The sequence below is a fragment of the Melanerpes formicivorus genome, unplaced genomic scaffold (assembly GCF_026170545.1).
Source record: "Melanerpes formicivorus ecotype bairdi unplaced genomic scaffold, bMelFor1.0.p_v2 SCAF_56, whole genome shotgun sequence".
Classification (NCBI taxonomy): Eukaryota; Metazoa; Chordata; class Aves; order Piciformes; family Picidae; genus Melanerpes; species Melanerpes formicivorus.
In genome coordinates, this window is record NW_027142408.1 from 16,192 (window position 1) to 31,856 (window position 15,665).

A 15,665-nucleotide genomic window follows, 5' to 3' on the forward strand; every position below is an offset into this window, starting at 1 on the left:
TTCTTCACCATGAGAGTGGTGAAGCCCTGGAATGGGTTGTCCAGGGAGGTGGTCGAGGCCCCGTCCCTGGAGGTGTTTAAGCCCAGGCTGGCTGAGGCTCTGGCCAGCCTGATCTAGTGTGGGGTGTCCCTGCCCATGGCAGGGGGGTTGGAACTAGATGATCCTTGTGCTCCCTTCCAACCCTGACTGATACTGTGATACTATGATACCATGCTGAGGTCCATTCACAGCTGGATCTCCCTTATTCATAGAATTGTAGAATTAACAAGGTTGGAAAAGACCTCAGAGATCCTCAAGTCCAACCTATTACCTAATACCTAACATCTCATGACTACTAAGCTATGGCTCCAAGTGCCACATCCAATCCTTTTTTGAACACCTCCAGGGATGGTGACTCTACCACCTCCCCAGGCAGCACATTCCAATGGCTAACAACTCTCTCTGTGAAGAACTTTCTGCTCATCTCGAGCCTAAACTTCCCCTGGTGCAGCTTGAGACTGTGTCCTCTTGTTCTGGTGCTGGTTGCCTGGGAGAAGAGACCAACCCCCACCTGTCCATAACCTCCTTTCAGGTAGTTGTAGACAGCAATAAGGTCTCCCCTGAGCCTCCTCTTCTCCAGGCTAAACAATCCCAGCTCCCTCAGACTCTCCTCATAGGGCTTGTGCTTGAGACCTCTCCCCAGCCTCGTTGCCCTTCTCTGGACACATTCCAGCATCTCAATGACCTTCTTAAACTGATATTCCATTGATATCATCCACTTAAAGCATAGAAAGGGGGGGGGGATGTATCACAGCATCACAGTATCACTTAGGTTGGAAAGGACCTCGAGGATCATCGAGTCCAACCTATCAACACAAACCCCATGACTAGACCATGGCACCAAGTGCCACGTCCAATCTCCCCTTGAACGCCTCCAGGGTCGATGACTCAACCACCTCCCTGGGCAACCCATTCCAATGCCGAATGACTCGCTCGGTGAAGAACTTCCACCTCACCTCGAGTCTAAACCTCCCCTGGCGCAGCTTGAGACTGTGTCCTCTTGTTCTGGTGCTGGTTGCCTGGGAGAAGAGACCAACCCCTTCCTGGCTACAACCACCCTTCAGGTAGTTGTAGAGGGCAATAAGGTCACCCCTGAGCCTCCTCTTCTCTGGCTAAACAATCCCAGCTCCCTCAGCCTCTCCTCATAGGGCTTGTGTTCAAGGCCTCTCACCAGCCTTGTTGCCCTTCTCTGGACACGCTCAAATGTTTCAATGTTAAGCTGCAAGGTGTTTAGGAAGAGACTGGATGAAGCACTTGGTGCCATGGTTTAGTTGATTAGACGGTGTTGGGTGATAGGTTTGGACTCGGTGATCTCAAAGGTCTTTTCCAACCTGGTCTGGTCTGGTCTATTCTATTCTATTCTATTCTATTCCATTCCATTCCATTCCATTCTATCCTATTCTGTTTCCTAAAACTTGGCAGATTCTATGTAAGTCTAACTTCGTACTTCACAAGTTTTTAGTCTCTCTCTCTTCCTCTCCAGACTTTTCATACTTTCAGTCAGAGCATAGATATCAAACTGTACTTTAAGAATGCAGAAGTGACACATGGTCTGCAAGCTTGAAACTAGAATCACTAAAAGGTCAGACTCCCTGACTGCCACTACATGCCCAAGGCCAGTCAGAAGTTCTTCACTTCTGAGAGACTGGTGAAACACAGGAACAGGCTGCCCAGGGATGTGGTTGAGGCCCTGTCCCTAGAGACGTTCAAGATCAGACTGGATGTGGCCCTGGGCATCCTGATCTAGTTGGAGGTGTGTCCCTGTTCTCTGCAGGGTTGCTGGACAAGATGACCTTTGAGGGTCCCTTCCAACTCAGTGCAATCTGTGCCTGCAATAACTGAAGTGTGGCTTACCACACAAGCAAAGCAGAAATACAAACGACACAAGGTCTTTCTGCGAGCTGGCACAGCTGTGGAATGCAGGCCAATTAAACAGACATGCCTGTTTGTACTAATGTCCTCTGCAAGTCCTTTCTCTGAGGTTTCTACCTTGCAGGCATGCTGGGGCTGGATCGTTAGCCTGCGCACTGCAGCCTCCCACAGTTACTTCACCTGATGCACTCTTGGCAGCACTGGCATTTCAATTTTTGCTGCTTTCTCCTTACACAGCTCCAAGAACTTGTCAGATAACACCAGATTTCAAAGCTCTTAGCCCAGGTAACTCTTTTTTATCTGTATGTTTTACATGTGAGTAGGTTGCGCTGCCCTATAAGCTCTTCAGTTTGCTCAGGCATTTAAGCACTGTTCTATCTTGCCTTAGAATTAGTTTGGGAGTGAAAGGTATGATGTGATTTTATTTTTAATACCTCTGTTTGCTAGATTACAAGTTTGGGGTTGGCTCTTTTGGGTGGTTTGGGTTTTTTTTTTCCTTTGAGAAAGGGTTGTTTTGGCATGTGAAGCTGAAAACCATTTTAATGGAATGAGGAATGAAAAAATTGCCTGGAAAGGACATGCCTCCCGTACAGACAGCTGAAGAATTAAAGTTCAGCTTGTTGAAAATCTACTCTGACAGATATTTTCTGGCTGTAAATACTGACTTGAGCTGATGGCTGCCCTCCGTGGGCACCTGTCAAAATTGTGATGGGAAGATGGAAAGCAGGCAGGGAGGCTGGTGAGACCTGCCTGGACATCCAAGCTCCTTAACTCTGGGTGGACAGATTTTTGGTCACCAGGCTTCCTAGGGAAGGAGAGGTCAAAAGTGCTGAGCAGATGCCAGGCTTCCTGGACTCCTCCTCTGGCCAAGAGTCAGCTCCTTGACCACAGTACTTTCGTGATTACTGCTTTATGTTGGATAGGATAGGATAGGATAGGATAGGATAGGATAGGATAGGATAGGATAGGATAGGATAGGATAGGATAGGATAGGATAGGATAGGATAGGATAGGATAGGATAGGATAGGATAGGATAGGATAGGATAGACCAGGTTGGAAGAGACCTTAAAGATCATCGCATCCAACCCATCAACCAATCCAACCCACCTAATTGACTAACCCATGGCACCAAGCACCCCATCAAGTCTCCCCCTGAACACCTCCAGTGATGGTGACTCCACCACCTCCCCGGGCAGCCCATTCCAATGGGCAATCACTCTCTCTGTACAGAACTTCTTCCTAACATCCAGCCTAAACCTCCCCTGGCACAGCCTGAGACTGTGTCCTCTTCTTCTGGTGCTGGCTGCCTGGGAGAAGAGACCAACCCCCACCTGTCTACAACCTCCCTTCAGGTAGTTGTAGAGAGCAATAAGGTCACCCCTGAGCCTCCTCTTCTCCAGGCTAAGCAACCCCAGCTCCCTCAGCCTCTCCTCATAGGGCTTGTGTTCCAAACCCCTCCCCAACTTCGTTGCCCTTCTCTGGATTCGTTCCAGCAACTCAACCTCCTTCCTAAACTCTCTCCAAAGGCAAAAATCCTAAAATCTTCCCATTCCACAGAACATTTCATATTTCAGAAATGTTGTTCAACTCTAAATGGTAAATAAAGGGAAAGTTGTTCCCTGTGCATCTAGTCACACAGTTTATCAGAGCAGCAACATAATAAAACAGTGCTCCTCCCACTGAGAGCTGGAAGACACGTTATTTCCTGTGTACTGTTTCTGCCTCCTTAGCTGAGTAAATCAGGCCACACTGCAGCTAGAAAGTGTGGGAACTGACTTTTAACAGCTGGGACTTTACCTCTTTGTGTAGCTAAACCACTAGCTTATGGAATCATACAATGGGTTGGGAAGGACCTCCAAAGGTCATCTAGTCCAACCCTCCTGCAGTCAGCAGGGACATCCTCTGCTAGATCAGGTTGCTCACAGCCTTGTCAAGCCTGATCTTGAATATCTCCAGGCATGGGGCCTCAACTCCCTCCCTGGGCAACCTGTTCCAGTGTTCCACCACCCTCATGATAAAGAACTTACTCCTAACACCCAATCTGAATCTGCTCTTCTCCGATTTCAAACCACTGCCCTTTGTCCTGTCACTCCAGGACTCTGTAAATGGTCCCTCTGCAGCATTCTTGTAGTCCACTTCAGGTACTGGCAGGCTGTTATTAAGTCCCCCTGGAGCCCTTCTCTTCTCCAGGCTGAACTTCACCTCCCTCAGCCTCAGCCTGTCCTCGTAGCAGAGGTGTTCCAGCCCCCTGATCATTTTCTTGGCCCTCCTCTGGTCCCTCTCCATCAGGTCCATGTCCTTCCTTGTGTTGAGAGCTCCAAAGCTGGACATAGTACTACAAGTGAGGTCTTACCAGTGCAAAGTGGCAGAATCATCTCTCTTGACCTGCTGGCCACACTGCTTTTGATGCAGCCCAGGATGCTACTGATTTCTTGGGCTGCAAGTGCTCATTTTTGGCTCATGTCCAGCTTCTCATCCACCAGCACCCACAAGTCCTTTACTGCTTCATAGCACAGTTACAGCCACTTAAAGACCATTGAAGAGACCATCTGTAAGGCTTGCCATCGATTCCCACACTCAGCCAGTGGCAGTTCTTCTACTGACTTCAGTGAACGTTGAAGATTTCACGGGAAAGTGTCCAAAAATGGTTAAATGTCTGAAAACATTTATATGGGAGAAGGAGGAAGCTCAGAACGCTCAGAGCTGAGCTAAGCAGTGACTCATCGGGATCTGATTGCCATCCACAACGTATTTCAGAGAGGTTAAACACATGGGTGGGAAGAAACTGCACAGGACAAGGAGGAAAAGGAAGCAGTATGATTGCAGACAATTTGGGCTGAACTGCAGGCATAGCTTCTCAATAGCATGGCTGCTTAGACCACGGAACAATTTACAAGGGAGACGGTGGTGGTCTCAGCGGTTTGGCCATTTACCACCAGATGGGCAAAGCATGTGGTGATGAATAATCCTGATGTAGAAGTAGAGGGACTACTACACAGCTTTTTTCGTGAGCTATGTGTGTTTCCAAGCTTCTGGGATCTCAGGATGAAGCAGATGGGGGAATAAAAGAGGCAAGTACAGTTTTACTACTGTTTGCTACTTTAAGTGAGCAGTATCTCTAAGCGTCCAGAGCTGTTCTCAGCTTTCATTCTGTTACTGTTTCGCTCCCTCCAATCCAAAATGTTCTTAGTTCAACAGCACTGTATTAAAATGGCACTAAAAGAAGCATAAACCATCTACATTTCCTCTTGCTCAAAACTAAACAGCAGCCATTATGCCACACAGGTATTTAAGCAGGCTTACAGAGCGCTGCAGTTCCATCAGCACTAAATAAAACCACGTGGACATTTTCATCCTTTTCTTCTGCCCTTGGGTACTGTTATTAATGATGTACATAGCACTCTGCCTCTGAAAAGAGACCAACAGCTGCACAAGATAGTTTTGCAGACAACACACAATACTGTATGTGTTGTGCAGTGAGTGAGAGGCTGAGCAGAGCACAGCCTTAGAGCTCTGTGGCTTGGAGAGAAGGATGCCCTCAGACAAAGCAGCGGCTGCAGCATCACGCAGGCAGGGTTTAAGCACGTTTCTTACACTACTAACAACCTCAGGGACCTGTGGGGGCACAAGCAGCCAGCTTTGCAGGAATGAATGAGAGATTAAGTGCAATGGATGCTTTATTAAATAGAGGAAAGGAGAAGATCAAAATGTGTACCACCTAAAGACAAACAGAAAAACTACTCCAGCTTTAACTTGGGAAATGTCTGTTTGAAGATGAATTTGAAATACTGGGTTTAAATGACTTGAAGAATGTTTTCTAGGAGGTGAGGTAATGCACATGATAGTAAAGGATGTCATCTATCCAGCTCCAGAGCCCTCAACACAGGAAGGATGTGGTCCTGATAGAGAAAGTCCAGAGGAGGGTCACAAAAATGGTCAGGGGCTGGAACACCTCTCCTGCAAGGACAGGGTGAGTGAGCTGGGGTTGTTCAGCCTGGAGAAGAGAAGGACTCCAGGGAGACCTAATAGCAGCCTGCCAGTACCTGAAAGGGGCCCTGAAGGAAGGATGGAGAAGGACTGTTTCCAAAGGCCTGTAGAGATAAGATGAGGGAATGGTTTGAAATTAGAGGAGAGGAGGCTTAGATTGGATGTCAAGAACAAGTTCTCCACTATGATGGTAGTGGAACACTGCAACAGGTTGCCAGTGGATGAGGCCCCAACCCTGGAGATATTCAAGGTCAGGCTCAGCAAAGCCCTGAGCAACCTGATCTAGTTGAGGATGTCTCTGCTGGCTGCAGGGGGGTTGGACTAGGTGACCTTTGGAGGTTCTTTCCAACCCAAACCATTCTATGATTCTGTGATTTAGAGGCACAGTTTCTAAGTCAGACAACATGTCCCCACGTTTGCTGCCCCTGAAACTTGCCTGTGTAATGCCAGGGGGAAGTAAAACAGCACTCAGAAAAATCTCCATAGCACCAAGGTTTCCACTTTGGGACCCAGCAGGCACCATGTTCTTTGCTCTCCCCACACCTTTCCCAACACCCTCACCAACCCAAATACACTCAAAGGCTTTCAAAAGCACCTACCTTTAAGCTTGGAAAGTGTTTGGAAGACAAAGTGTGCTTACAGCTTAGCACTTATGTAAATGAGAGAAAACCAGGGCAGAAACTGGCATGTGGCATAATTCACACTAACTGCAATTCATGCTGCTGGATAAGTGCTTTAATATTAAACAACAAAGGTAGGTGAGACCAATAGAACAGCTTTCCTGGGATAAATAATCTCCCAGGATGAGACTGAAGGAGATATGCTCTGTCCCAGCCTTAGTCTCAGAACTCCTGGAATACAGAGCAACCCAAAAGAGGTCAGGAAGCAGAACGAGGACAGAGATGCTGAAAAAAGCATTGAGCATCCCTACCAATATGTCAGAACAATGACTGGGGGGGTCAGGGGAGAAGCAGAAGAGCAGAAATGAGATGGAGGTGAAGCACAGCTCAACCAAGCTTCAGCTGGCTGTCCCAAAAGGCAGCCAGTGTGGACAAACCAGCACCTAGACAGATTGCTGGTGAAAGGCCAAAGCCAGAAACTGGGGGAAAACAATGCTTACAATAATTAAACTGGGAGGACCAAGGACAAGACAAAGATTTCTTTTTAGGAGCAAACTCAGAAAAGTTGCAGCTGTATTGGCCCAGACTCCAGGCTTCCTTCAGCACAAAGGGATCTTCACTTTTCATAGGGCTGTCTGAAAAAGCAAAAACACTGCACAGCTTTTGCTGGCCACACTGCTTTCCCCAAGTGATGCCTTAAGCATGAGTGTGAGTGCTGCATCCACCAACCCATGCACAAAGCTGGCTCCTGATACAGGGAAACCATTTACAGTCTCATCTTATTGGCAGAGCTGACCTGGAATAGCTTTTATACCTTGTCACTTGCCTTGCTCACAGCTCAGGCTCTGTGGTGTCTCAGCAGCACTCCCAGTACATCACTGCTCATGTTGGGCAGTGGCCACAGTGTGAGGATCCGACTGGGGGTGCACCAGTCAAGTCACCCAGGGGGCCTGGCTTTCTAGAGGACCATGCTACACCCATGCCTGAAGCATCATTTAGATAGAAAGCATTTTGGTATTTTAAGATTTCAAGATTCATAGAATGGTTTGAACTGGAAAGGACCTTCAAGATCACCCAGTTCCAAGCCTGCCTGCTAGGGGCAGGGTCACCCTCCACCAGACCAGGTTGCTCATCCAACCTGGCCTTGAACACCTCCAGAGAGGGACATCCACAACCTGCCTGGGCAACCTGTTCCAGTGTCTCACCACCCTCACTGTGAAGAATTTCTTTCTAATCCCCAGTCTAAATCAGCCCTCCTCAAGCTTCAATCCATTCCCTCTCATTCTATCACTACAAGCCCTTGTAAAAAGTCTCTTCCCAGCTTTCTTGTAGCCCCCTTCAGGTACTGGAAGGCTGCTCTAAGGTCTCCCCAGAGCCCTCTCTTCTCCAGGCTGAACAGCCCCAGCTCTTGCTGGGGAGGTTCTCCAGCTGTCTGATCACCTTTGTGGTACTCCTCTGGACCCACTCCAGCTGTTCAATGTCCTTCTTTTTGCTGGGCCCCCAGAACTGGACTCAGTAACTCAATACTCCAGGTGGGGTCTCACGTCCCACATCCTGCTGGTCACACTTTTGATGCAGCCCGGGACTCAGCTGCCTTTTGGACTGCAAGCTCACATTGCCAGCTCACATTGAGTTATTTTATCAGATGACACCTCCAAGTCCTTCTGGCCAAGTGATTGTTGTATGAGAAGAGGCTGAGGGAGCTGGGATTGCTTAGCCTGGAGAAGAGGAGGCTCAGGGGAGACCTTACTGCTGCCTACAACTACCTTAAGGGAGGTTGTAGTCAGGTGGAGGTTGGTCTCTTCTCCCAGGCAACCAGCACTAGAACATGAGGACACAGTCTCAAGCTGCACCAGAGGAGGTTTAGGCTGGATGTTAGGAAGAAGTTCTTCATAGAGTGATTGCCCATTGGAATGTGCTGCCCAGGGAGGTGGTGGAGTCACCATCATTGGAGGTGTTTAGGAAGAGACTGGATGGGGTGGTGCTTGGTGCCATGGTTTAGTTGATTAGGTGGTGTTGGATGATAGGTTGGACTCTGTGATCTCAAAGGTCTTTTCCAACGTGGTCTGGTCTATCCTATCCTATCCTATCCTATCCTATCCTATCCTATCCTATCCTATCCTATCCTATTCCATTCCATTCCATTCCAAAAGGGGAGAAAGAAAAGCTGAAGCTTGCCAAGGCAAACACAGATAGGGAAAAGAGGAACATCAAAACTGCATTGGCTTCACATTGGCTAAAGTGTAACTCCACCTGAGGCCACGACTCAGGGCACATCTGGCCCTGGCTAGACAACAGGGTACACCTGGCTCTTTTTTCCCCTACCATGTAGCTGGATAAAAGGAGCCTGCCTAGCTTTCTGCCTACTCCTCCTGGGGGAAAGGTGCTATTGTGAGAGGAACAAGCTGCCACGGTTCTGCTCTGCACCTCTCACCAACAAAAGCCAAAGATGACTCTGCCCCTCCGAGGGCTCAGACTTTGCAATCAACCATACAGGGAAGGGGCTGGAAGCCATCAGCCACGAGAAAGAAAAGGAGAAAGCTGCCTGTCTGATGCCTTTGTTGTGCAGAGCTTTTCATTTGAGGCCTCCTTTAATCCAATAGAGCAGGCTATAAAATGGATCCCCATTCTACCACCTCTTTTGAGAGAGGCCTCTTGATGATTTTTTTTGTTCTCTATTTCTGCTCAATTGGATTATAGCAGATCTTTTCCTCTTCAGGTTTTCTCTTCTCAATAGGCTTTCAAGCTCATTTCTCCTTTATCTAAACCTATCAGTCCCTTTTCCTCCACCTAACTAATGTCTCAAATGCCCTTTGAAGCAAAGACAGACCTTGAATCCTTTCAAGTCCTCAGGGTCTATAAAAACCCCTAAAAATTCCCTCCCTGCTCCTTGGTGCCTCTTTTGCTTTCAGTTAAAGAGATTTGGGTTAATGGTAAACATCAGTATTTTTGTGGAATGTCTAAAGCAAAGCAGCAAAGGAACAACAGATCCAAACTTGAAGACAGAAGGTTTCACCTCAACATGAGGAGAAACTTCTTTCCAGTGAGGGGGACGGAGCACTGGAGCAGGCTGCCCAGAGAAGTTGTGGAGTCTCCTTCTCTGGAGGCTTTCAAAACCTACCTGGATGCATTCCTGTGCAGACTACCCTGGGCGATCTTGCTCTGGCAGCAGGGTTAGACTGCATGATCTTTGGGGGTCCCTCCCAACCTCTAACACTCTCTGATTCTCTAATTTCAAACCATTACCCCTCATCCTAGCCCTATAGACCTTTGGAAGCAGTCCCTCTGCAGCCTTCTTGCAGGCCCCCTTCAGGTACTGGCAGGCTGCTATTAGGTCTCCTGGGGGCCATTTCTTCTCCAGGCTGAACAAGCCCAGCTCCCTCAGCATGTTCTCATACCTGAGGTGTTCCAGCTCCCTGATCATTTTCATGGCTCTCTTCTAGACTTGCTCCATCGGGTCTGTGTCCTTCCTGCGTGGGTGGCCCCAGAGCTGGACAGAGTACTCCAGGTGAGGTCTCACCAGAGGAAAGTGGCAGAATCACCTCCCTCAACCTTCTGGCCATGCTTCTGTTGATGCAGCCCAGGATGTGATTTGCCTTCTGGGCTGCAAGTGCACACTGTTGGCTGATCACAGGCAGATATGGCTCACTAACATATCGAGTCAGCCTAAGTTTCAATGTGCATTGTGGCTACAGCTGAGGAGGTGCATTAGCTGTGTCTCTTCCCACAGACTGATGACAAATGTCTTTTTGTTACCTGGAGTACACCAGGCATTAGCAGTCAAGCAGATTCTTTGACTTTACCCAAAAGCCCTACAGTAATGAAGAACAACTTCCAGCTGACCCAGCCTAAGAACAGCCTTTGTCACAAGCATTAAAGCCCTGCTGTTCATGCAAATTGCTATCTGAATAGGAGAAACTGTTCTATGCATCCCAGTGACTGAAGTGAGAGACTTGGAGTAGTAAACTTCAATAACAGTCTCAAAACAACTTTTGCTGTAGAGCTGTGAGGGCCTCGTTCCTCTGCAGCCAGCCTGAAAACACTAACTGGGCTTTCTGTGTTTCCTTTCCTCTTTGTTAGAGCTAGACCCAAAAGCACAACCTTTAAACCTCAAAAACCATTTTCAGAAAGCCTGTTGTGCTGTTAAAAAGAGTGTCAAGATGAAAAGGGAGAAAAGGCTCTCCAGTCTGTGAATAGGTATTTGGCATAGCAGCCCTGTGTGAGGGCTGGTGTGGTTGGGCAAGAGTAGAAGGAAGGGAGGGTGCTGGATGATCAGAGAGCTGGAACACCTCTTACATGCAGACAGGCTGAAAGAATGGAGGCTCTTCAGCCTGGAGAAGGCTCCAGGGAGACCTTACAACCATATTTCACTCTCTGAAGGCTGGGGGAGGGCTGCTCAGAAGAGCTTGTAGCGATAGGATGAGGGGCAGCAGCTTTAAATTGGAACAGGGTAGATTTAAGTTGGACATAAGGAAGAAGTTCTTCACAAAGAGAGCAGGAAAATACTGGAATAGGCTGCCCAAGGATGTGGTTGAGACCCCACCTCTGGAAACATTCAAGATCAGACTGATGTGGCTCTGAGCATCCTGATCTATCACAGTATCACCAACGTTGGAAGAGACCTCAAAGATCATTGAGTCCAACCTGCCACCACAGACCTCATGACTAGACCATGGCACCAAGTGCCACATCCAATCCCCTCTTGAACACCTCCAGGGATGGTGACTCCACCACCTCCCCTGGGCAGCACATTCCAATGGCAAACAACTCTCTCTGTGAAGAACTTTCTCCTCATCTAGTTAGAGGTGTCCCTGCTGACTGCAGGGGGGTTGGACTAGATGACTTTTGGAGGTCCCTTCCAACACACACCATTCTATGACCTGGATTGAATGCACTGGAAGCCTTGTGGCAAGGACTCCCTGTACAATATTCTTAACTGAAGCCTGTCCTGTGTGATGCAGCTGAGTTTAATGCTAGCTACAAAAAAAAACCCCGACAATATCGTTTTCAGCTGGAAATGATGAAAAATATTTACCTCTGCAAAACGTATTCTGAAGACCACATTTCAAACCAGTTGCCATGACGACCACGATGCACAAAGATAGCTGCTTTACAATGTCATCGCCCTGCCATCGTGTGCCAGCCCGAGGTACTGCTCACAAGCATCTCACACGGAACCCGGGACTCTTCCAAGGCTTGGAGATTTCCACCACTAGAAAAACACAAACTGCAATCTAAACATCAGGGTTTAAGCACTTGGAGTTATTAATATGCTCCAGTGCTGAATGAGAGTGATTCATGCACATGTGTGTGAATGACTGGATTTGCTTCTGTCATTCCAGAATCACAGCATGTTAGGGGGTGGGAGGGACCTCGAAAACTCATTCAGTTCAAACCCCCCTGCCAGAGCAGGGTCACCTAGAGCAGGTCACACAGGAGTGCATCCAGGCAGGCTTTTAACATCTCTGAAGTAGGAGATTCCACAAGCTCTCTGGGCAGCCTGTTCCAGTGCTCTGTCACCCTCACAGTGAAAAGGTTTTTCCTTATGTTCAAGTGGAACCTCCTCTGCTCCAGCTTGCACTCACTGCCCCTTGTCCTCTCATTGGACAGCACTGAGCAGAGCCTGGCTCTGTCCAGCTGACACTCACCCTTCACATCTTTATAACCATGAGTGAGGTCACCCCTCAGTCTCCTCCAAGCTAAACAGACCCAGCTCCCTCAGCCTCTCCTCATAAGGGAGATGTTCCACTGCCTACAGCTTCTTTGTGGCTCTGTGCTGTCCTCTCTCAAGCAATTCCCTGAGGTCCTTCTTGAACTGAGGGGCCCAGAACTGGACACAATATTCCAGATGTGGCCTCACCAGGGCAGAGTAGAGGGGCAGGAGAACCTTTCTTGACCTTCTAGCTACAGCCCTTCCAATATACCATTGGCCTTCTCGGCCACAAGGACACATAATACTCTATAAAAAAGAGGTCAGGAAACCAACAGTTGATTTGATGACAGCAGCAACATTGACACTTCACTTGACTCAAAATGAGTCATTCCAGGCTTGGCCATTCCTCTTTCAACCAAGACTCATTAAATTCCAGATGCTGTAGGAGATCACTCCTCTTGCACCCCATTGCTGTACTAAATCAGCTGTATTAATCATGTGTGCCATATCAGAGTCATAGATACAGGGAACTGTTTGGGTTGGAAAGGACCTTGAAGATCATCTAGTTCTAACCCCCCTGCCATGAGTGGGGACATCTTCCCCTAGACCAGTTGCTCAAGGCCCCATCCAGCCTGGCCTTGAACACCAGATTACCCAGGCTTAGCAGACTGCATCAGCACAAGGTGGGAAAGCTGCTTTTTGGCCTGGTTAGGCTACAGAAGCAATGTCTGAGTGCACACCCAGCCAGCTCTCAGCTCTGTATCAGAGCAACACGTGGGCACGCATCAGCCTCCTCTTCCCCGTGGAGATCCCCAAGCACACACCCTCAGATCTCAGCAAGTCATTCATTTCTTAACTCTTGTGCTAGTGAGCAGCTATGGCACTTCCTCTGTTTAAGGTAACAACCCCTCAGCTTCCATTGCAACTTTGAGGCTGAAACACTGCTCAAAAACCTTTCAAGCCACATAGAAGAGGCTGCTACCTCCTCATCTCTCATCCAACTTAGTGCTAGACTGTGTGGAGTGTGCATCCTGCTCCTAACCCTCCTTTGCTGGCAGATGCAAGTTTGCTGTGCAAGTGTAGGGCTGGAAGAGAGAGAGAATACATTGCCAGCTGGCTGACATGAAAGTGAAGTCACTATAGCAGGGATCTGTACTCTGAGGCACTGAGCATATCACTTTAAACATGTAAACTTAAATAAACCTGAAGCAGCTCAGGACTCCTAGGAAGAAAGCATTCACAGCTTCCAGAAAGCCTCAAACTCAGCAGCTGTGATTGAAAGCAAATCACTGGAGCTCTGACCCAGCTGATACAGATGAAGCAAAACACTCAATAAAAAGTTATTTAAAACCTCCACAAGGAGCCTGAAATATCCCTGCCCCAGCTGAGGCAGGTTCTAACTCTTCACTGTCCATGCATAACCTTAGCCAGTAAGATAACTCAGCAATGGGAAGCTGTGCTGCCTGCAGAGGAGGGGAGCTCCGTGCTGCCTGAGCTGGTAACAGATTCTACACCTGCTGCCATCACACCATTGTACACATGGCAGCCAGCCACAGCACAAAGCAGCTCCTTTCCTCTGTTCAATGGTCTACCCTTGTGAGCAGATGTGAGATTCAAGGCTGCCACCAAGAACAGTGCTGTCAGAGGCAGCCAGCACATCCAGCCCTCTACCTCTCTTTCACAGGCTGATGGGTTTTGGTGTCTGCTCTGACACCGAGGACCTCAACATGAGGAGAAACCTCTTTACAGTGAGGGTGACAGAACACTGAAACAGGCTGCCCAGGGGGGCTGTGGAATCTCCTTCTCTGGAGACTTTCAAGACCCATCTGGATGTGTTCCTGTGCAGACTACCCTGGGTGATCTTGCTTTTAGCAGGGGGGTTGGACTCGATGATTTCTGGAGGTCCTTTCCAACCTCTAACATTCTGTGATTCTGTGACCTCACCCTGCAAATAGTTACTCACAAACAATCCCCTTGACTGCAGCGGCAGCAGTTCCCACAGGGTTGTTGTATGCCCTTCTCCTGTGTGCATGCTGGAGCTGCTGGAGCAGCTGAGGAGACATTAATATAGGTCTATTTCCAGGGCAAGAGTGGACTCACAAGGGTAGTAGCTGCTTGTCCCTTCTTCAAGGGCAAGCAAGTCACTCCTCAAAAGTATTTTACCTCAACCAGTTTTTGTCTGCTTGTGTTTTGCTTCAAGCCAGTCTAAATCCATGAACTGGTCAGAACCAAAGCTTGTACTAAGACTGTTCTAGGTGCAGGCTAAAGGGACCTGGCAGGCTAGTTTAACTCTCATTGATTTTGTAGCAGCAGAGACACCCAAGTCTCTTAATCATGGAATGGTACCAATCACATGCAATTAACTCAGCATTGCTTCCTGCCACAGGTCATTGCACTGGGATGCTGCACATTTCCCCCTCACACTCCAAGCCCATCAGGCACTAGGGGCTGTCACCTGTCAGTGCTGTTTCCACCACCTTGCAGTGCAGGAGGGCTGTCTACAGTTAGGGGATAAACCCTGGTAGTTGCTTTATCACCCAGTGACCCCTCCTTAGCAGGGAGGAATTGGGGAAATGGAAAGAAGACCCATGGGGTGAAGTAAAAACAAAACAGCCAAACTGATCCCAATGTCTGTACAAAGTTATACTCACCCCAGCAAAGGCAGAGCAGCCACACTACACAGGCAGGTTAGTCCTCCAGAGCAGCAGACACAGGAGCAAGATCAGGAGGAACCCAAGCAAGAGGCTCTAGCAAGAAACCTCCCTCATCATCTCTGCCCCTTTATATGGAGTGTGATGCTCATGGTCTGGGGCATACCTGTAGCCAACTGCAGTCAGCTGTCCTGGCTGACTTGGAGCTGCTAATGGCCTGCAGCTAATAGTTGGACTGGGATCCTGTCCCAGCAGCACCAGGATGAGGATGGATCCCACCTTAGGCCAATAGATCGGAGCAAGGTCCAAACAAATAACCACAACGTTTCCTGTGTTTATGCTAGGTTATAGGATGTAACAACTTCATACCATCACAAGGGCACAACAGGGGAAGAAGCTCTTCACAATGGGAGCTGTAAAACACTGGACCAGGTTGCCCAGGGATGTGGTTGAGGCCCTGTCCCTGGAGCCATTTGAGATCAGACTTGATGTGGCCCTGGGCATCCTGATCTAGTTGGAGGTGTTCCTGCTGACTGCAGAGGGGTTGGACAAGATGACCTTCAAAGGTCCCTCCCAACCCAACCCAGGCTGTGAATCTGTGCTGGTTTAGAGCTTTTCCTTCACTCAGCTAGACAGAGGTGAGAAAGGAAGTCGTGGTCTTAGATGTGAGAGACTGCCCTTGGTGGCCACAGAAGGCAGTGTGAGGAAGGGCTCTGAAGGATCCTAGACTTTTAGTGCAGGCATCCAAATACTCTGATGAGACCTACCCCATGAAGATGCAATAGGTAGGAGGAATCAGGTAGGTGTGACTTTGTGAAAGGTCCTCTACAAGCAGCTATAAA